The following is a 13,690-nucleotide window of genomic DNA, read 5'->3' on the forward strand; positions in this document are numbered from 1 at the left end:
TCTGAGTTCAGATAAGGTCTGGCCTCTCTCCCTTATTGCAATAGCTTGAATAATATCTTCCTTACTTATTTAACTTTTTCCAGTGCAATTTTTTCTTTGACTCTTTCCTCCCTATCTAAAACTTACATTTAAATTTTAGTAGAATTCAAGGCTGCCAATCTCGACCCTTAAATATATAAAATAACCCTATAGGATTAAAAAGCCCATGTTCTCTTCCATAAGTTATTTCTTTGGACTATTGACTTATTAAAGTTTCTAGTTCTTATTTTTGCATTGAAAAGGAGAATTATGATTTTTAAATAAGTCCCTACTCACTTTTAATTTCTACTATCAGAGTTTTATCGCTTTTCATGGCAATAGATTCCTCTCGTTCAAAAAGAAGGCCAGAAAAAGGAAGTACAGAAACATCTCAATATATCTCAAAAAGTTATTTAATATGGACAATGTCATTTAATATCTTTAACATCCCTATCAAATGGATGCTATTATTATCCCCCTTTTACAGGATATTAAAACTTGCATACTGTAAATAACCAGCTGAAAGTCATATAGCATGGAAAATACAATAAGCATACAAAGAAGCAATGGCAGTAGAAGTGGAAGAGGGTGAAGGATTTAAAGGCTAATCTTAGTTTGGTTAAGAAAAAAGAAAACTATGAGGTGGCAAACTCTTGTTGGAAAGGGGAAGGATTTGGGCAGAGAAAGGTAGTGGAGTAGATCTCTCCAGTAATCATACCCCTACAGACACATCTATCTGAACAACTATCCACATATGAAATTACCTTTACAAGAGCTAATGAACCCTGAATACATGAGTGAGTCTATGAAGTCTCTTTGGACTGCAAAGAGGAGTAAAACCATGCTTGGACAGTAAGGGAACCAGTACTCTGTGACTGTGATACTCCTCCCCCAGGCCATTATGGTATCATATGCAAAAAAGTCCTCCTGAAATCACAGTTCTTACACTGAATAAAGTGAGCAGAAGTTGAATATTTTTTTCCACCATACTGAGTGCCTTCACAGTAGACTCACTCCTGCATCAGCCCACAAGCAGCACCATGAGTGTCAACAGAGCTGAACCACCAGAGGCATGCTAGGGACATAGAGAAGGGATTGGGTTAGCAATACTTACTATATGAAACTTAGCAGTGGCTAGCCATTCCTACCAGGGGAAACATTATACCAGACAGGTTGTTTATGGGCACCACGCTGTGGGAAACATGATACACAGACGGTCCAGATTTGATGGCCTGACTTGTTCTCCTTCCACAGACAGCAGCCTTTCTGTGGATCTTAGATGGGCCCATACAGTTACATTGCATCAGTGGTGAACCCCATTGCAAGACTTATGCCTAACCTTTGCTTTGGGCACCTCCTAATGCTAAAATGGAATATAATGGAAATCCACACAGAATTTCTAAACAAGCCCACTGAAAAACAGTGAAAAACAAACCCAGACTGAGAAGATTGAAATAAATATTTAATTCATCAGTGTGTAGACAGAGATGTACATCTACATAAAATAAGATTAGCCTAGGAAAAGCTGCCTGCCCAAATGGAGAAAACAAGGTGTCACCAACTGAACCTAAAGACATGTAAATGAATGATGTGGCAGACAAAAAAATGCAAATAGCAGCTTAAAAAAAAAATCTGTGCACTTCCACAAAGTACAGAGAAACAACATGGAAATTTATGAGAAATTCAACAAAGAATTTAAAATAACTGGAAAAAATCAAATGGAAATCCTGGAGGTAGAAAGTTCAGTAAACAAATAGAAAAATGCACTAGAGGGCATCAAGAGCAGAACTGATCAAGTAGAAGAAAAAAAAAACAGTTAGCTCAAAGACTGTCTTTTTAAAAATACACTATCAGAGTAGAAAACAAAAAAAAAAATCAGAAGAAACAAAGAAAACTTATGAGATCCATGGGACACCATCAGAAAAAACAAATCTACAGTGTTAAAGTGGAACTAAGAATGAAAAAGAGTTAGAAGCTTATTCAGAGAAATAACAGACAACTTTTTAAACTTGGAGAAGGATTAAAATGTTAAGGATGGCCAAAGCTCACTAATCTGATTTAATCTGAATAAGACAACCACAGGACATATTATAATTAAACTTTCAAACGTCAAAAACAAAGAATAGGCCTTGAAAGTCCTAAGAAAAAGGAAGCATATAACACATAAGAGAATTCCAATATGCCTGGCAGCAGACTTCTCAGCAGAAACAATATGGGCCAGGAGAGAGTAGGATAATAGAATCAAGTGCTGAAGAAAAAAACTGTCAACCATGAATACAGTATCCAGCACAGCTCTCATTTAGAAATGAAGGAGAGGTTACAACATTCTAAGACAAACAAAAGATGAAGGAATTCATTGTAACCATACCTGCCTTAAAAGAAATGTTAAAGAACAGTCTTCAAACTGAAAGAAAAGGGCACTAATATGCAATACAAAAAATTGGAAGGTATAAATCCACAGGTAAAAATAAATATTCAGACAAATTCAGGATGCTCTAATATAGTAATACTTGCATGTAAACCACTTACATGTTTTTATTAAGAAGGTTAAAATACAAAACAAAAATAATAACAGCTACAATAATTTGTTAAGGGATAAGTGGTATAAAAGATGTAAATTTAGACATCAAAAATGCAAAATGTGGGGGAGTGATTGCGTTAAGGAGCAGAGTGATTGCTTTTCCCCATTTCTTATTATCAAAATTAAGTTGTTATCCATTCAAAATTACCTATTGAAGCTATAAAATACTCTTCGCATGCCTCATAGTAACCAAAAGGTAAATATTTTTATTAGATACACTAAAAGTAAAAGAACAAGAAACAAAAGCACACAGAGAAAATCACTTAACTACAAAGGAAGAGAATAAAGGGACAAAAAGGTACAAAAATTCTAGAAGACAACAAGAAAAAAGTATATGGCAGTACAAGTCCTTATCTATCAATACTTACCTTGAATGTAAATAGATTAAATTATCCAGTAAGAAGACAGAGAATGGGTAAATGGATTAAAAACAAGGCCTAACTATATTCTTTCTACAAGAGACTCCCATCACCTGTAAATACACACATAAATTGAAAGTGATCAGATGGAAAAACATATTTTATGACAATGGAAATCAAAAGAATGCCAAAGTAAGTATATTTATATCAAATAAAATAGACTTCAAATAAAAAAGCTGTAAACACAGACAAACAAGGTCATTATGTAATAATAAAGGGGTCAGTACAAAAAGAGAATACAATAATTGTAAATATATAATGCATTCAACATTGGAGAACCTAAATATATAAAGCAAACATTAATAGATCTATAAGGAGAGACAAAAAAACTGTACAATAATAGTAAGAAACCATGACATCCCATTTTCAGCAATGAACAGATCGAGAGAGAATCTCAACAAAGAAACATTTAAACTGCACTCTAGATCAGAAGAATTTAACAGTTATTTACATAACATTTCATCCAACAATTGCATAATTCACTGTCTTTTCACCTGCATATGGAATATTGTCCATGATAGATATGTTAGAACACAAGTCTTAGCTAATCAAAAAATCAAATCATATCACTTGTTTTTTTGACCATATGGAATAAAGGTAGAAATAAACAACAGGAAGAACTTCAGAAATTGTGCAAATACTTACAAATTAAACAACATATCCCTAAAAAACCAATGGGTCAATGAAAAAAAATTTAATTTTAAAAATGTCCTAAGACAAATAAAAATAAAATCAGAACATATGAAAACTTATGAAATACAGCAAAACAGTTCTTCGAGGAAAGCTTATAGCAATACATTTCTACATCAATAAAGATGAAAGATAATGAAAAAACCATCTAACAAGGTATTTCAAGGAACTATAAAATCAAGAACAAACTAAGACCCAAATTAGCAAAAGAATATAAAGATCAGAGCACAAATATACAAAATGAAGACAAAAAATACAAATGACTAATTAAATGAAGGAATCTTTTTTGAAAAGATAAAATGGACAAATGTTTTTTCAGACTAAGAAAAAAGAAAATTCACATAAAATCAGAGATGAAAAAGGATATACTATGATAGACTCTAGAGAAATATAAGGAATCATGGGTAAGTACTACAAACAATTACACGTCAATAAATTGAAAAACTTAGAAGAAATACGTATGCTCTGGACACATATAACCTATCAAAATGGAAGAAAAAAGAAATAGAAAATGTGAACACACCAATGACACATAATGAGATTGAAGGAACGATATAGGATCTCAGGCAAGGAAAATCCAAAAGACTTCACACAGTAGCTCACACCTGTAATCTCACAGTTTAGGGGCCCAAGGCAGGAGAATCACTTGATGCCAGGAGTTCAAGATTAGCCTGGGCAACAAAACGAGACTCCATCTCTAAAAATAAAAATAAAAATTCCCCAGGTATAGTGGTGTGTACTTGTACTCAGGAGGCTGAGGCAGGAGGATCACTTAAGACCAGGAGTTTGAGGCTGCAGTCAGCTATGACTGCACCACTGTATGCCAGCTTCAGTGATAGAGTGAGACCCTGTCTCTAAAATAATAGAGGAAGAAAGAAATGTTCATGACTTGGTGGTTTTTACTGACAAATTCTACAAAACATTTTAAAAACTTATACAAATTATTTACAAACTATTTCAAAAAAATGAAAAGCAGGGAACCCTTCCAAAATCTTTCTACGAAGACAGCATTTCTGGATTCCAAAATGAGACAATAACAGCAAATAAAATAAAACTCCAGGACAGTATCATTGATAAACATAGATGCAAACATTCAAAACCAGCAGTTCTAGCAATGATAATTCAAAAACACATTAAAAAGATTATTCACCATAATAAAGTGGTATTTACCCAGAGAGGTAAGGATAGTCTCATACATGTAAATCAATAAAATGTGATACATCACATTAAACAATGAAGGACAAAAAACACATAATCCTTTCAATAGATGCAGAAAAAGCACTTGACAAAATTAGACATCCTTTTACGATCAAACCTTTTAACAAATTAGTTGTAAAAGAACATAATAAAATAAAGACCATATGTGATAACCCACAGGCAACATTATACTGAATGGTGAAAACTTGAAAACTTTGCCTCTAAGATCTGGAACAAGACAAGGATGTTCATTTTAATCACTTTTTTCAACATAGTACTGGAAGTCCTAGTCAGAACAATTAGGTAAGAGAAAGAAATAAAAGGCATACAAATTGCAAAAGAAAAAAAGTTAAATTGTCCCTCTTTGCAGATGACATGATCATATACTTAAAAAACCCAAAATATGCCACTGAGAATCGGAAATGGTAAATGAATACAATAAGGTTTCCGGATACAAAAGCAACATAAAAAATCAGTAACATCTCTATACAACAATAGCAGACTATCTGAAAAAGGAATCAAGAAAGTAATCCCGTTTAAAATAGCGATTAAAAAAACAAAATACCTACAATAAATTAAGCCATGGAAAGATGAAAATTATTAAACATTGATAAAAGCAATTAAAAATTAAAATAAATAGAAAGATATACCTTGTTCATGGACTAGAAGAATTAATATTGTTGAAATGACCATACTACCAAAATCAATCCATAAATCCAATATAATCTCTACCAAATTTCCAATTTCATTCTTCACAGATATTAAAAAAGGTCTTAAAATCCATGTGAAACTAGAAAACTCCCCAAATAGCCAAATAAATCTTAAGCAAAAAGAGCAATGCTAGAGGTATTACACTATCTAATTTCCAAATATATTACAAAGCTATCCTAACTAAAACAGCATGGTATTGGCATAAAAACAGGCACGTATACCAGTGAAACAAAAACAGAGAACCCAGGCATAAATCCACACATTTGCGTGCAACTTATTTTTGACAAAGGTGCAAACATTCAATGGGGAAAAGACAGTCTTTTCAACAAATGGTGCTGGGAAAAGTGCATATCCACATACAAAAGAATGAAAGTAGACCCCTATCTCTCATCATATGAAAAAGTCAACTCAAAATAAATTAAATATTTAAATATAAGACCCCAAACTATGAAACTAGTAGAAGAAAACATAGGTGAAATGTTATATGTCACTGGTCTGGGAAAGGAATTTTTAGAAAAGACATCAAAAGACATACACAACAAAAGCAAAAATAAACAAATGGGATTACACCAAATAAAATCTTCTGCACTGCGTAGGAAACAATCACAAGAGTGAAGAGACAACCTACAAAATGGAAGAAAATATCTGCAAACTATTCACCTTATAAGGGGCTAATATCCCAAATTTATAGAAAACCCAAATAACTCAATAGCAAAAATATAAATAATTGGATTAGAAAATAGTCAAGAGAGCTGAATAGACATTTCTCCAAATAAGACAAAAAAAATCACCAACAGGTATATGAAAAAATGCTCACCATCACTAATAATCAGAGAAATACAAGTTAAAACCACAGTGAGATATCATCTCACCCTGTTTAGAACGCTTTTTATGAAAAATTCAAAAAATAACAAATGCTGGCAAGGATGTGAAGAAAGGGGAATGTTCAAACACTTTTGGTGGAAATGTCAATTGGAGCAGTTGTTATGGAAAATAATATAACTTCCAAAAACATTAAAAATAGACTTACGACATAATCCAGCAATCCCACTACTGGGTGTATATACAAAGAATATTAAATCAGTATGTCAAAGACATTTCTGGACTCTCATGTTTATTACAGCACTATGCACAATAGCCTAGTATCAACCTAAGTGTCCATCAATGAATGAATGAAGAAAATGTGGCATATATCCTGTATTTGGCCATTCTTGCATTGCTATAAAGAAATACCTGAGATTGGGTAATTTATAAGAAAAGAGACTTAATTGGCTCCATGGTCTGTACAGGGACCATAGTGCCAACATCTGTTTGACTAGTCAGGAAGCTTGAGAACTCATTCACTATCATGAGGATAGCACCAAGCCATGAGGGATCCATCACCATGACCCAAACACCCCTTACCAGACCCCATCTATAACAGTGGGGATTACAATATAACATGAGATATGGGTCAAGACAAATATCCAAACTATATCATATGCACATTTGGCCATAAAAAAAGGGTAAAATCGTGTCAATTGTGACAACATGAATGAGCATAGAGGACATTGTGGTAAGTGAAATAAGCTAACCACGGAAAGACAAATATCACATGATCTCATTCATATGTGAAATCTAAAAACACTGATCTAATAGAGAGTAGAAGAGTGTTTACCAGACTGGGAAAGATAGGGAGGAGAGGTTTTTAACGATGTGTCATGTATCAAAATACCACACTGTACCCCATTAACATGTGAAATTATCATGTATCCATTTAATAAAAGAAAAGAAAAAAAGAAAATGGAAGAGTCAAAACACTTGGGCACTGGAAAAGACAGAAAAGAAGGTGAATTGGCAGTAAGGAAGAGAGAGTCTGAAAGAGCAGGTCACAGAGTGGAACATTAAAGTTTATAACATTAGAAATCAATTTTTAAGTTATAGAAAGGTTAAGATTATAGACATGAAAGTGAGTAGCTCAATTGAAGTGAAAGTAAAAGTCAATGAAAGATAAAATTAGAAAATATATTGCTTGGAATTTAGTAGTTTCTTCAAAAATGTTAAGAAATCTTAAGAAAATTAAAAACACCAAAGCATTCATAGTGGGCCATTATCATAATATGAATTTATGTGGTAATATTTTATTCTTTCCAGTGAAGGGAGTAATTCAACAGTCTTTATTATGGGTTAGAAAATGATTTCTCCAGGTGTGACCCACTGACCACATTCATTGTATTTGAATTGCTTGAGCAATTTGTTTCAGGAGAAAATGGAAAGATTTTAAGACGGACCAGCAAAATTACCACTGAGTGTCTTTAATGGAAATCTCAGCCTTGTCTGGAATAACTGGGTTATCTGTTTCTATGGGGTCTCTGTGCCTTTTGTTTTTCTTTTTATTTGCAATTCTGTTAGTTGTAGATTACTGATTGTAGTGCATATATTCTTGTCTATAGACAGGCAAATGATTGATTTTGGTGGAAGTATAATTAATTTTCCTTTTTCCACCTCCCATCAAGAAGTCAGTTTTGAACCTATCAAGCAGATTTTTTTCAGTGTTCCTTAGTGCATAGATATGTGTGACTCTTTTAATTTTCCATAAAACTGAGTATAACATCTTACTGGCTCCCTCATTAAATAAATGAGTTAAAAAAAATCTTAGACAAGTGTTCATTTTATATTTGTACGTCATAATTTACCCTATTTTAAGCAATTTTCCTTTATCATTCCTAAAAATACAGATTCCTATGCCCCACGCTAGACCTATTGAATGAAAATCTCGGGACTAATTCACAAGAATTTACATTGTTAGTAAGCTTTTCAAGTGATTTTTAGGCATACTAAATTGTATTAACCTTTACCATTCTAATTCTTTGAACTTGAATTATTGCATTTACAATTCCATCTTCATCAAAGTAAACTTTTGGTTAGCAAATCGGTAGAAACCCCTTTATTTAATCAGATTGGCACCAGTAGTAAACAGATTAATCACAAATTTAATTTAGATGGAGGAATCATAAGAAATATTAGATGTAAGTCCTTAAAACCTAACTGTAATTTAAAAGACGTGTAAATAAATTTGCCAGAATTTTGATGACATTGTCAAAGCCTTGCACGAATTCAGAGTGGAGTTTCTTGTGGACAGTATGCCAATGATATGTTGTCATTGATTTATTGTTTACTTTCTGTGAAGATAACTGGGGTAAAGCAATTTGAAATCCTAGATTACACAATTTTTCCCATTTGTTTCCAGTTGTCTTGCCAACACTTAAGCTGACAGAAACTGTTTTTCTCATTTTTCCAACACATTTAGTTTATTTCTCAGAGAAACAACAATACTATTCTTGTTATACTGATTTTCTCAGTTTACATAATATTTATTTATTTATTTATTTATTTTGAGATGGAGTCTCGCTCTGTCACCCAGGCTGGAGTGCAGTGGTGCGATCTCTGCTCACTGCAAGCTCCGCCTCCCGGGTTCAAGCCATTCTCCTGCCTCAGCCTCCCGAGTAGCTGGGAGTACAGGCGCCTGCCACCACGCACAGCTAATTTTGTTGTATTTTCAGTAGAGATGGGGTTTCACCGTGTTAGCCAGGATGGTCTTGATCTCCTGACCTAGTGATCCGCCCGTCTCAGCCTCTCAACATAATATTTAATTAAACTGCATAGCAACAAGAACAAGAACAAATGGCATAAACAAATTTAGGAATGAATACAGCTTCCTCTTAGAAACCATACAATTTCTGTGATGGAAGGAGAAATGTACAGGCATTAAAAGTAGCTCAAAAACTTTCAGTTTGCCGTGGACATCAGTCAATAAGTTGTACAGGGGTGCCAGAAAGTGCTGATTGCAAATCAGTTAAGTGGAGGTCAGTTAAGGCAGCATCCACTGTATCTCAATTTGTAAAGTGAATGTTCTAAAACTTGGTTCACTTTTGCTATAAAGGACCAGATGATAAATATTTTAGGCTTTGCAAACCATACGGTGTCTATAGCAACCATTCAACTCTACCATTGTAGCAGGAAAACACCATAGATCCATGGATGTGCTCCAATAAAAGTTTATTAAAACAGGCAGCTGGTCTGAGGGCCATGTATATATCTTGCTGTTTTCATACAATTTTCTAAGTTGGTAGTTCCCTTCCTTTTTAACAATCAAGGATTACTTTTAATCCTCTCCTCTGATTTTATGTTTGAAAAGCCTTAAGAAAAACCCACAAAATATGTTTATTTTGTAATTTTGGGGGGGTTCTTATTTTATTAATAAGTAATCAATGATACATAAAGGATACCCATTAGGTCAGTATGAAGTAATAAACATTATTAACCCTAATGACTCAGTTCTGGATAAAAATAAAAAGTATTCAACTATATATATATACAACTTAAAATCTGTATAGCTTTTTCTGGTGTAAATATAAAACTTTTCGAGATTTTTCAAGTATTAAACACAACTTTTGGGAATCCTCACACCTGGCTCCCTTTGATGACATTCAAGAATTCCTTAGGATTCTGGGAATCTTAGAATGAAAGTTACTGCTCTGTAGGAATGAACGAATGAATGAATAAGAAAGGGAAGGAAGAAGAAAGAGCATGTCTACTAAATGTAAATTACTCATCAATGAACGTTTACTTTATTAATAAATTTTTCAACTCTAAGTTGCCAAATCTAAAAAGATACCAACATGGCATTCATGGTGACCACACGTCTAGTCAAATTTTATTTTAGTTCATTGAGTATACTATTAATATCCTGAAATACTCAAAACTTCTGTCTTAATTCTGTGCATAATTCACTTATTAATCACCCTATACACTACTTAATGAATGGAATGGTGCTTGGAATATAGATAATTACAGGGCTAAAGGGGTTTTTTTCTAGAGGCAGGTTATAGGATTTTTTGGTCTGACTTGAATAAAACAAAATTAATCAATATTTTCTGCAACCAGTGGCTTTTGACTTAGTCGTCTATTAATATCTATCAGTCACTATAACCTCAGTCCTATTTCCTCCATTCTTCTTTTTGCTATCATAAAAACCTGTCCATTTATTTCCTGTTAGATCTATATGTTTCTCCTCTTTTCTTTTCATCCAAACAACTGGACATCAACTTATTACAGATAGTGCAATTGATCCAAACCCTACAGAACTCACTGTTTCCATTTACATAACTTACATAACTGTCAAGCTGAAATCACTCTCAAATTTTTTTAATTCAAAATTTTAATTTCATTTAATCATATTTATTTATTCATTAACAAATTTATTTTGAAAATAATTTTAACTTGTATTTTACATTCAGGGGTACATGTGCCAGTTTGTTACATGGGTATATCTCATAATGCTGAGTTTTGGAGTATGAATGATCCCATCATCCAGATGCTGATTTGGTATGGTTTGACTCTGCATCCCCACCCAAATCTCATGTTGAATTGTAATTCCCAATGTAGGGGGAATGACCTGGTGGGAGGTGATTAGCTCATGAGGGCAGATATCCCCCTTGCTGTTCTTAGATGGTAAGTGAGTTCTTATGAGATCTGGTGGTTTAAACATACGGCACATCCACCCTGGCTCGCTTGCTCTCCTGCCGCCATGGTAGAACATGCCTTGCTTCCCCCTTCACCTTCTGTCATGATTATAAGTTTTCTGAAGCCTCCCAGCCATGCTTACTGTACAGCCTGTGGAACTGTGAGTCAGTTAAACCTCTTTCCTTTATAAATTACCCAGTCTCGCGTAGTTCTATACAGCAGTGTGAAAACAGATTAATATATCAGCATAGTACCCAGCAGTTAGTTTGTCAAAACTTGCCTTCCTCCTTCTCCCCTCTAGTAGTCCCGGTGTTTATTCTTTCCATCTTTATGTTTATGAGTACCCAGTGTTTAGCTCCCACTTATAAGTGAGATCATGTGGCATTTCATTTTGTATTCCTGCATTAATTCATTTAGGATAATGGCCTTCAGCTACATCCATGTTGCTTCAAGGGACATGATTTTATTATTTTTAAGGTGGCCTAGTATTCCAAGGTGTGTGAAATGATTTAGAAACTGACCCCTATAAATCTCATGGTGAAATGTGATCCTCAGTGTTGGAGGTGGGGCCTGGAAGGAGGTGTTTGGGTCATGGGGGTGGATCTCTCATGGTCTGATGCCGTCGTTGTGATTGTGAATTCTTTCAAAATCTAGTTGTGTAAGGGTGTGTGGCACTTACCCACAATCCCATTCTCTCTTGCTCCTGCTCTGGCCATGTGATGTGCCTACTCCCTCTTTGCCTTCCATAATGAGTAAAACACCCTGGAGACTCCACAGACACCATGCAGATGCCGTCACCATGCTTCCTGTACAGCCTGCAGAGCTATGAGCCAATTAAATCTCTTTTCCTTATAAATTAACCAGCCTCAGGTATTTCTTCATAGCAATGCAAGAATGGCCTAATAATACAGTGTAGATGTACCACATTTTATTGATGCAATCTACTGTTGATAGGAACCTAGGCTGACTCCATATCTTTGCTACTGTGAATAGTGCTGTGATGAACTTGCAAGTACATATGTCTTTTTGGTAGAATAACTGATTTTCTTTGGGTCATATACCAGTAATGCAATTGTTGGCTTGAATGGTAATTCTATTTTAAATTCTTTGAAAAATTTCCAAACTGCTTTCAACAGTGGCTGAACTAATTTACATTCACACCAATTATGTGTAAATGTTCCCTTTTCTCGACAGCCTCCCAAGATCTGTTCTTTTTCAATTTTTTAACAGTAGCTATTCTGACTGGTGTAGGATGGTATCTCGTTTTGGTTTTGATTTGCATTTCTCTGATGATTAGTGATGTTAAGCCTAATCTTTGCCACCAGAAAACTGGGAAAATACAGGGTTGCTTGTCAAAATAAATTGTTTTACTTTGCTTTAAAAGTAATCAATTGAGTAGTATATTTCTATCAGGAAATTAAGAAGTAAACATTTAGAAATGTACAGTGCCTTGCTGTTAAGTTTTCACACAAGTATACCATTCGAACATAAAAGCCACCTTAAACTTTCATTTGAAATGAAAGACAATTTTTAAGAGGTTAAGGGATAGTGATTTGTTAAAGTCCTGAAGTTAAATTAGCTTAAGTAAATGCAAAGACTTTCATTTAATTAAATTCTTTTAAATGAACACTTTAAAGCATAGTTGGTTTCTCCCTCAAATCTTGTCCAAAGCCACTGTTTTCGACTCAGTATATCAAAGAATCTTTCAGACATAATTATGAAGCTCCCTCAACTTAGAATGTGCTATTTGCAACCTTAGATGGCTTTCATCCTGGCTTTTCTACCTTTTAGCAACAATAAGCACAACCTTCCCATTTCTCCCCCACGCTGACTTACCCCTCTTTGCATTTAATATATAATTTTTCTCAGAGTGTTCTTACACACCTTTAACTGTAAATATGACAAAAGTACACAGTATAGTACATGTGCCACATGTATAAATGTTGTATCTAGTCATACAATTTTCCTTTTAAAAAAGAAATATTTTATTTTCAAAAAGCAAAGACTCTAGGAATCTTTTCTAGCTGCCAGTCATAAAAACATAAATTCCTAGTTAGATTCCCAAATTTGCCTGACCATAAGAACCACTTGTGATACTTCTCAAACACATGTATTCTGAGTCCCATCCGTGATTTCCTGAATCAGAATCAGCAAGTGAGAGGCCTGGGAATACACATTTTAAACAAACGTCCACAGTGATTACGATTAGTGAAACTTGAAAAAAATTTCACTAGGATCTTTATGACTGAATAACCTCACAAACAGGAAAGTTACTAGAGAAAAATATGAGCAGAATTTCAGAATTCTGCCTTTGCTGGAAGTGTTTGTTCCCTCCTCCTCTACTCATCAAGACCTGACTCCTTATGTAACTCCCCAAATCCACCAATACCTGGGAGGAGTTGAAAATGATTTTAATGAAGAAGAAAATCTGATGTTTAATTTCAAAACTGACGGTGATAATAGAAGTGAGAGGCATTAATTTATCTTGATTCTAACACAAAGCATTGTATTTGAGTCTACAAATGAAATTGGTTTCATTTTTATGTTTTGTAAGTTTTCACCAAACTCT

Source organism: Pongo pygmaeus, chromosome Y (genome assembly GCF_028885625.2).
Source record: "Pongo pygmaeus isolate AG05252 chromosome Y, NHGRI_mPonPyg2-v2.0_pri, whole genome shotgun sequence".
NCBI classification, from domain to species: Eukaryota; Metazoa; Chordata; class Mammalia; order Primates; family Hominidae; genus Pongo; species Pongo pygmaeus.